We start from the raw sequence: 9,185 nt of genomic DNA, 5'->3' as shown, positions 1-9,185 counted from the left end.
TTGACTGATCGGGGGAGGTTCGGGAGTTACAGGCGGACAGCCATTGCCCAGTTTCTTAAAAACTCTGCACATTTATGTTTCACAGGCTGCGAAAAAAGGTATTTGCACCTTTATACAATATGCATGTGTGCTTGGGCCCAGGGTCTTTTGCCTCTCCATTCCCACCACTGATTCCCTGTTGCTACTCAGCTTCAAAAAAAAAAAGTGTCCCCGGATTCATTGAAAAAAATCGGGTAACCATAACTTAAACTGCCAAGGCTGGATCTATAATCAGGCATAAGGAAAGGGCACATGAAGGCAAAGCAGGATCTCACCTCCGCTGGTCAAAGCCTTGATTCCAAGTGCCTGCAGGCTCCTCTTTCCTAATTGTTGTTGTTTAGTCGTGTCCGACTCTTCGTGACCCCCTGGACCAGAGCACGCCAGGCACTCCTGTCTTCCACTGCCTCCCACAGTTTGGTTAAACTCATGCTGGTAGCTTCGAGAACACTGTCCAACCATCTCGTCCTCTGTCGTCCCCTTCTCCTTGTGCCCTCCATCTTTCCCAACATCAGGGTCTTTTCCAGGGAGTCTTCTCTTCTCATGAGGTGGCCAAAGTATTGGAGCCTCCGCTTCAGGATCTGTCCTTCCAGTGAGCGCTCAGGGCTGATTTCCTTCAGAATGGGTAGGTTTGATCTTCTTGCAGACCATGGGACTCTCCAGAGTCTCCTCCAGCACCAGAATTCAAAAGCATCAATTCTTCGGCGATCAGCCTTCTTTATGGTCCAGCTCTCACCTCCATACATCACTACTGGGAGAACAATAGCTTTAACTATATGGACCTTTGTCACTTACATCTCCAGTGTTCCCCTGTCCCCCCTGCTTCTTAGTGCCCCCTGGGTAATCCCACTGCCTCCCAGGGGGTACTTGCACCCACATTAGGAACCACTGACTTAAAGAAACATGAAATTACATCTTGCTCTGGCCTTCCTGTCTGCTGTGATCCCAAGCAACTCTTAACTTAGCTCAGTTGCACCCAGTCAGGCTGCAAATATTTTGTCACTGGTTAAGTGGGGTTCCTGCCTCTGCAAGGCCGTTGCAATTTGGGGAGTGCTGTGGGGTTTCTGGTTGTTACAGTGGACACTCAAGTTGTGAATGTGATCTATACGGGAAGCACGTTCGCAACCCACAGCGCCTCGTGTGCGCATGCACAGGTTGAGATTTGGCACTTCTGTGCATGCGCAAAGTGCGATTTAGCACTTCTGTGCATGCGCGACTGCCGAAACCCGGAAGTAACCCGTTCCGGTACTTTCGGGTTTCGGCACGTCTGTAACCGATAAAATGCAACCTGTCTGTAACCCAAGGTAAGACTGTATTTGTGCCGTGAGGATGTACTGGGCAGTGTCTGTGGCATCGCCGAGAGTTTGTGTGACACAACGTCGCTTTTTCCTCTCACCCAGCTAGGGATGCCAGTACAGTTCCAAACCTACACAGGGCTGGGGTTTGGAAACAATAAGATGGACCCGAATCAAGGACTTTTGCATTGCAACATAGTCTTAGGAATCTATCTTAAACTGAGCCAGACAGTTGCTCCATCTAGCTCGGAATTGTCCACACTGATGGCAGTGGCTCTCCAGGAATTTCAGACAGGGGGACTCTCCCTGCCTGACCTGGAGATGCCAGGGATTACAGAATCATAGAATTTGTAGAGTTGTAGGGCACGTCAAGAGTCATCTAGCCCAACCTTGCTGCAATGTAGGAATCGAGGGCCTTCTGCAAAGCACATGCTCTACCCCTACCTGAGACCCTACCTGCCCATGGACTGTCTTCCCAGAGTGGTGCATGCTCTGGTTATCTCTTGCTTGGACTACTGCAATGCGCTCTATGTGGGGCTCCCTTTGAAGGTGACCCGGAAATGACAACTAATCCAGAATGCAGCAGCTAGACTGGTGACTGGGAGTGGCCGCCAAGACCATATAACACCAGTCCTGAAATACCTACATTGGCTCCCAGTACGTTTCTGAGCACAATTCAAAGTGTTGGTGCTGACCTTGGCCCAGTATACCTGAAGGAGCATCTTCACCCCCATTGTTCTGCCCAGCAATCGAGGTCCAGTTCCGAGGGCCTTCTGGTGGTTCCGTCCCGGCGAGAAGTGAAGTTACAGCGAACCAGACAGAGGGCCTTCTCGGTAGTGGCACCCGCCCTGTGGAAAGCCGTCCCACCAGATGTCAAAGAGAAAAACAACTACCAGAATTTTAGAAGACACCTGAAGACAGCCCTGTTTAGGGAAGCTTTTAATGTTTAATAGGTTATTGTATTTTAATATTGTGTTGGAAGCCTCCCAGAGCGGCTGGGGAAACCCAGCCAGATGGATGGGGTATAAATAATAAATTATTTTAATATTATTATTATTATTATTATTATTATTATTATTATTATTATTATCACTACTACTAAGCTTTGGCAGTTTCTTTGGAAGACGAAAGTCAGGCATCCAAACAACATGACCAGTCCAACGAAGTGGATGTTGAAGAATCACCCAGTGCATAGCTGAACTATGGAACTTGCTCCCCCAGAAGCATAGGAGCCAACTCATAGGGTATGAGGTCCCTTTGCCCCTTCCCATAAAATATTTGACGGACTGAAACGCCCAAAAAAATAATAATGAAGGAGATTGCCATTCAAATGATGTGCATGTGCCATATTTTGTGATCAATTATGTGGGGCGGGGCTTACCTGTCCCTCTAGCATTTTTTGACACCCTTGTCCAGGGGACAGTGGTAGCCACCAAGTTGGTTGGTTTTAAAAGAGGATTGCATAAATTTATGCAGAAATGTGCTTAACTATTAAAAGCTTTAAAAAAATTAAAAGATCATCCATTGCCACCAACATTTCTGCCCCAGATGGTTGGCTACAAGGGATGTCAATCTTGGGCTGTGAATGTTTTTCTCATCTCTGTGCTACAGGATTTGGGGAGTCTTTCGATTGTTATTGTTTAGTCGTTTAGTCGTGTCCGACTCTTCGTGACCCCCTGGACCAAAGCACGCCAGGCACTCCTGTCTTCCACTGCCTCCCACAGTTTGGTCAAACTCATGCTGGTAGCTTCGAGAACACTGTCCCACCATCTCATCCTCTGCCGTCCCCTTCTCCTTGTGCCCTCCATCTTTCCCAACATCAGGGTCTTTTCCAGGGAGTCTTCTCTTCTCATGAGGTGGCCAAAGTACTTGTTATGTACTGAGTTGAATAGGATCCAAACTGCAGCAGTCTGATTGGTCCTAGAACAATAGGATCCAAAAGGCGGCAGTCTGATTGGTCCTAGAAGAATAGGATTCAGAATGCAAGAATTAGCCAATCATGTGCAGCCCATTGTGTAAATAATGTATATAAAGCAGATACTGGTATACCTGGAAGTCCGTGAGCTCTGTCAAGTTGCCTTGGTGCGTTGGGCCCTGGGACCTGGGGCTCTTGGATTGGTCATCTGATGCCTGGCGTCAGGTGGGCTGAGCCCGACACACCCGGGCGATGTGTCCCGATTTTCTGCACTGCCTGCACTCTGCGTTGCGGAAATGGCAGGTCCTCCTCTCGTGACTTTCTCCACAGCTTGCGCATTTCCCTCCTTCTCGTCGAGGCAGCTGTGGTGTGTGGGCTGCTTGAGTGCGCTGCTGTACTCGGTGCACCTCCTCCCTGTTGGATCCTGAGTCGTCGGTGAGGTCTTCGTGGTGGACCCTCGGTTGGGACGGCTGGCTCGGCTGTGCCTCTTGCGTCGACCTCTCGGCAGCTTCCATTGCCAGGGCCTCCTCCAGAGCGACCTGGAACGTTAGGTCCTTCTTAGCGTAGAGGCGTCGTTGCAGCTTCTCATCCTTCAGGCCACCGACGAGGTGGTCACGAAGCATGTTCTCCAGCTCTGAGAAGTTGCAGAACCGGGCGGCTTGGCGGAGAGAGGTCACAAACCCAGTTATGGTTTCCCCAGGGGCTTGCCGCTTTGCGTAGAAGGCATTTCGACGAGCCACCACTGAGGGCTGTGGCGCAAAGTGCCCCTTCAGCTGTTCCATTATTGTTTTGTATGGAACAGTAGCGACGCCTTCAGGCGCAAGGAGAGCCCGGGCGATTTCAAACATCTCCTCTCCGCAGACACTGAAGAATATTGCCCTCTTCTTGGCGTCTTCTTCATCGGTGACCCCTTTGGCTTCTAGGAGGAAGGTGAAATGGGAGGCGTACGCTTCCCAGTCTCCAGATGCTGGGTTGAATGGCGAGAAGCTGCTGTCGGTTGCCATTCTGAGTTCCTTGTGTCCTGGAGCTGAAGCCTGGATACACGGTGCGAGGCAGCGGTGTGGCAGGTGGTGGTGCTGCGGTGCTGTGTGTGGCAGTCAGCTCAGCGGGATCCCACCTTCGTCGCCAGTGAAATATACTCAGAGTCGCAAAGTGATTTCATGCTCTTTATTCAGCTCATAGTGGTGAGGAGGAATGAAAGTCCCCTCAAAGTATCTGCTTTATATACATTATTTACACAATGGGCTGCACATGATTGGCTAATTCCGGAATTCTACTATAAGCCAATCAGGTTGTGGATTCACTTCTATCTGGAGCATGATTGGGTAGTTCCTGCCAACCAATCATACTGCTGCATTGTTCTAGGACCAATCAGACTGCTGCATTCTGAATCCTATTGTTCTAGGACCAATCAGACTGCTGCCTTTTGGATCCTATTGTTCTAGGACCAATCAGACTGCTGCAGTTTGGATCCTATTCAACTCAGTACATAACAGTACTGGAGCCTCAGCTTCAGGATCTGTCCTTCCAGTGAGCACTCAGGGCTGATTTCCTTAAGAATGGATAGTTTTGATCTTCTTGCAGTCCATGGGACTCTCAAGAGTTTCCTCCAGCACCATAATTCAAAAGCATCAATTCTTCGGCGATCAGCCTTCTTTATGGTCCAGCTCTCACTTCCATAGTGCATGCACACGAAAGCTCATACCAAGAACTAACTTAGTTGGTCTTTAAGGTGCTACTGGAAGGAAAAAATTTTTTTGTTTTTCCATACATCTGTCCACAAGGAAAGGAAAGGCGATCTAAGGTGCTATTCTTGCAGGTGCCCACTAGGTGTCTCTCTCACCTCACATACCTTAGACAGGACTCTGGGGAGGGCGCGTTACAAATGAAGGCTTTTAAGGAAGTATTCAGATGTTCCTGCAGCAGTGAGAGCAATAGCAGCTTCTTCTCCCAGAGTTTATATACAAATTCCCCTGCCCCAGAAAGGTCTGTTAACATCCTTTATAATCCCATCTTTCCATTTAACGACCTAGAAAAGGAACTGTGCCTCTAGCAGAAATGGTGGTTTGGTGGGCACAGTAAAGAATTGTGCTGGATTCTGAAGATGAACCACTGGCCCCTTCTTATGTTGTGGCATTCCTATTGAGAAGGATTAAGGTTGAATCCTGACAAGACAGAAGTACTGTTTTTGGGGGACAGGGGGCGGGGAGGTGTAGGAGGAGTCCCTGGTCCTGAATGAGGTAACTGTGCCCCTAAAGGAACAGGTGCACAGCCTGGGAGTCATTCTGGACTCACAGCTGTCCATGGAGGCGCAGGTCAGTTCTGAGTCCAGGGCTGCTGTTTACCAGCTCCATCTGGTATGCAGGCTGAGACCCTACCTGCCCGCAGACTGTCTTGCCAGAGTGGTACATGCCATGGGCACAGCCAAGGGAAGGCAGGGAGGGGCAGCTGCTCCCCCCCCCCGCCCCAGATCAAGTAAAACAATAGAAATACTCAGTGCTTTTTTTCTTTATAATAATAATAATAATAATAATATTTTATTTATATCCCGCCCTCCCCAACTGAAGCTGGGCTCAGAGCGGCTAACAACAATAAAAGTAATACAGCATTCTAAAATCAATTCATTCTAAAAATCAGTTCAAAATCAAATTAATAGCAACCATTGGGCTAGAGTTCTATGAGGATTACCAAAGGAGGGGGTCAGACTGTGCCTTGGCCAACACTTTAAAAAATGTTTAGGTGTACTCTCATTTTGACTCAAAAAAATGACCATTTTATAGTTCAAAACAGGGGAAATAAATACAGTAAATGGACAAAAGTACAAAGATTCACAAAATGTTTAGGGGTATGCATATCCCTGCTAACCCCCCAGAAAAAAGCACTGGGAATATTAACTAACTGACCAATCACATTGGTTCTGCCCCACCCACAAAAATCCTCCCCCCCCCCAATAAATCCTGGCTATGCCCATGCTACATGACCTGGCTATCTCCCGCTTGGACTATTGCTGCATGGGGCTAACTTGGAAGGTGACCTGGAAACTACAATTAATCCAGAATGCATCAGCTAGGCCATCGAGACCATATAGCACCGGTCCAAAAGGGTCTTGATTGGCTCTCTGGATGTTTCCAAGCACAATCAAAACTGTTGGTTGTTGTTATTGTTGTTTAGTCGTTTAGTCGTGTCCGACTCTTCGTGACCCCATGGACCAGAGCACTCCAGGCCCTTCTGTCTTCCACTGCCTCCCACAGTTTGGTCAAACTCATGCTGGTAGCTTCGAAAACACTGTCCCACCATCTCGTCCTCTGCCGTCCCCTTCTCCTTGTGCCCTCCATCTTTCCCAACATCAGGGTCTTTTCCGGGGAGTCTTCTCTTCTCATGAGGTGGCCAAAGTCTTGGAGCCTCAGCTTCAGGATCTGTCCTTCCAGTGAGCAGTGAGGGCTGATTTCCTTCAGAATGGATAGGTTTGATCTTCTTGCACTGACCTTTAAAGCCCTCAACAGCCTCGGCCCTACAAACCTGAAGAAATGTCTCCACCCCCTTTGTCCAACCCAGACACTGAGGTCCAGCTCCGAGGGGCTTCTGGCAGTTCCCTTACTGTGACAAGTGAGGTTACAGGGAATCAGGCATAGGGTCTTGTCAGTAGTGGCACCTGCCCTGTGAAATGCCCTCCCATCAGATGTCAAGGAGATAAGTAACTATGCAACCTTTAGAAGACATTGGAAGGCAGCCCTGTACAGGGAAGTGTTCGATGTTTGGTGTTTTATTGTGTTTCTGTATACGCTGGAAAGGGACGCAGGTGGCACTGTGGGTAAAAGCCTCAGCGCCTAGGGCTTGCCGATCGAAAGGTCGGCGGTTCGAATCCCTGCGGCGGGGTGCGCTCCCGTCGTTCGGTCCCAGCGCCTGCCAACCTAGCAGTTCGAAAGCACCCCCGGGTGCAAGTAGATAAATAGGGACCGCTTACAAGCAGGAAGGTAAACGGCGTTTCCGTGTGCGGCTCTGGCTCGCCAGAGCAGCAATGTCACACTGGCCACGTGACCCGGAAGTGTCTCCGGACAGCGCTGGCCCCCGGCCTCTTGAGTGAGATGGGCGCACAACCCTAGAGTCTGGCAAGACTGGCCCATACGGGCAGGGGTACCTTTACCTTTATACGCTGGAAGCTGCTCAAAGTGGCTGGGACAACCCAGTCAGATGGGTGGGGTACTATCATCATCATCATCTTCATCGCCATACTATTTTTTATACCTTCTGTGAGTGAGCGAGCGAGCGAGCGAGCGAGCGAGCAGCTCAAGGTAATATCCGGACCACAGACTTCCCAGCTCGAGTGTAAAGGTAAAGGGATCCCTGACCATTAGGTCCAGTCATGGCCAACTCTGGGGTTGCGGCACTCATCTCGCTTTTTTGCCCGAGGGAGCCGGCGTACGGCTTCCGGGTCATGTGGCCAGCATGACTAAGCTGCTTCTGGCGAACCAGAGCAGTGCACGGAAACGCCGTTTACCTTTCCGCTGGAGCGGTACCTATTTATCTACTTGCACTTTGATGTGTTTTGAACTGCTAGGTTGGCAGGAGCAGGGACTGAGCAATGGGAGCTCATCCCGTCGCAGGGATTCGAACCGCCGACCTTCTGATCGGCAAGTCCTAGGCTCTGTGGTTTAACCCACAGTGCCACCTGCATCTCTAGCTCAGAGTGTACCACCTCGCATTCTCCTCCGTCAGTCCCAAGACTGGCTGATCCTTTGCTATCGCTTCTCCTCGTGCCCTTCAGGTTACACGCTAGGTGGTCCTCAGGCCCACCCTGGGGGTTGCTCTCCTTCTGATAAAGCAGGGGTCAGAGGGGGTCGCCCCCAGGTCAAAGCCCAAGCATGTATCAAGCGCCCTCGGACACGACACACTTCAGGGGTAGCTGTGTCTGAGGTTAGTTACCCTCTGATCTTTAATAACCTTGCGGCAGCTTGTATCAACTGCCCTTGCCTTGATGTGGCAGTGGCTTTAGCAAGTAATTTATGAGCCCTTTCTCCCTCCCTCTCGTCTCCTCTCCCTGGCATTCCAGCTGAGACTTCTAAGAGGAAATCTGAAAAGCTGAATGTGATGGGGCGTAAGAGCATGAGAAGACCCCTCTGAATCCAACCAATGGTCCAGCATTCTGTTCTTGCAGCAGCCAGACAGATGCTTGTGGGACACCCAAAAGCAGAAACCAGGAACAAAAGCACTCGCCACTGGTATTCAAAGGCATCTCTGCTTCCAGCTGCAAAGACATAGCATAGCCATAATTGCTGGTAGCCGTCTGTAGCCCTTTGTCGAATCCTCTTTTGAAGCTGGTGGTCTAGATGGGGGAAGCCCTAAATCCTTGAATATAATAAATGGTAGGATTTTGATTATTTGGGATGTGAAATACAAGCTACAGAGGAATTCCTGGACTAGCCTACGTCAAGCTAGGGCCATTGTTGTTTGGATGCCTGATTGTTATCTTATAATATAATAATAATAATAATTTATTATTTATAGCCCGCCCATCTGGCTGGGTTTCCCCAGCCACTCTGGGCAGTTTCCAACAGAATATTAAAATTGTTGTTGTTTAGTCGTTTAGTCGTGTCCGACTCTTTGTGACCCCATGGACCAGAGAACGCCAGGCCCTCCTGTCTCCACTGCCTCCCGCAGTTTGATCAAACTCATGCTGGTAGCTTCGAGAACACTGTCCCACCATCTCGTCCTCTGCCGTCCCCTTCTTCTTGCGCCCTCCATCTTTCCCAACATCAGGGTCTTTTCCAGGGAGTCTTCTCTTCTCCTGAGGTGGCCAAAGTACTGGAGCCTCAGCATCAGGATCTGTCCTTCCAGTGAGCACTCAGGGCTGATTTCCTTCAGAATGGATAGGTTTGATCTTCTTGCAGTCCATGGGACTCTCAAGAGTCTCCTCCAGCACCAGAATTCAAAAGCATCAA

This window comes from Podarcis raffonei, chromosome 3, assembly GCF_027172205.1.
Source record: "Podarcis raffonei isolate rPodRaf1 chromosome 3, rPodRaf1.pri, whole genome shotgun sequence".
In the NCBI taxonomy this organism is placed as follows: Eukaryota; Metazoa; Chordata; class Lepidosauria; order Squamata; family Lacertidae; genus Podarcis; species Podarcis raffonei.
This window is presented reverse-complemented; position numbering follows the sequence as displayed.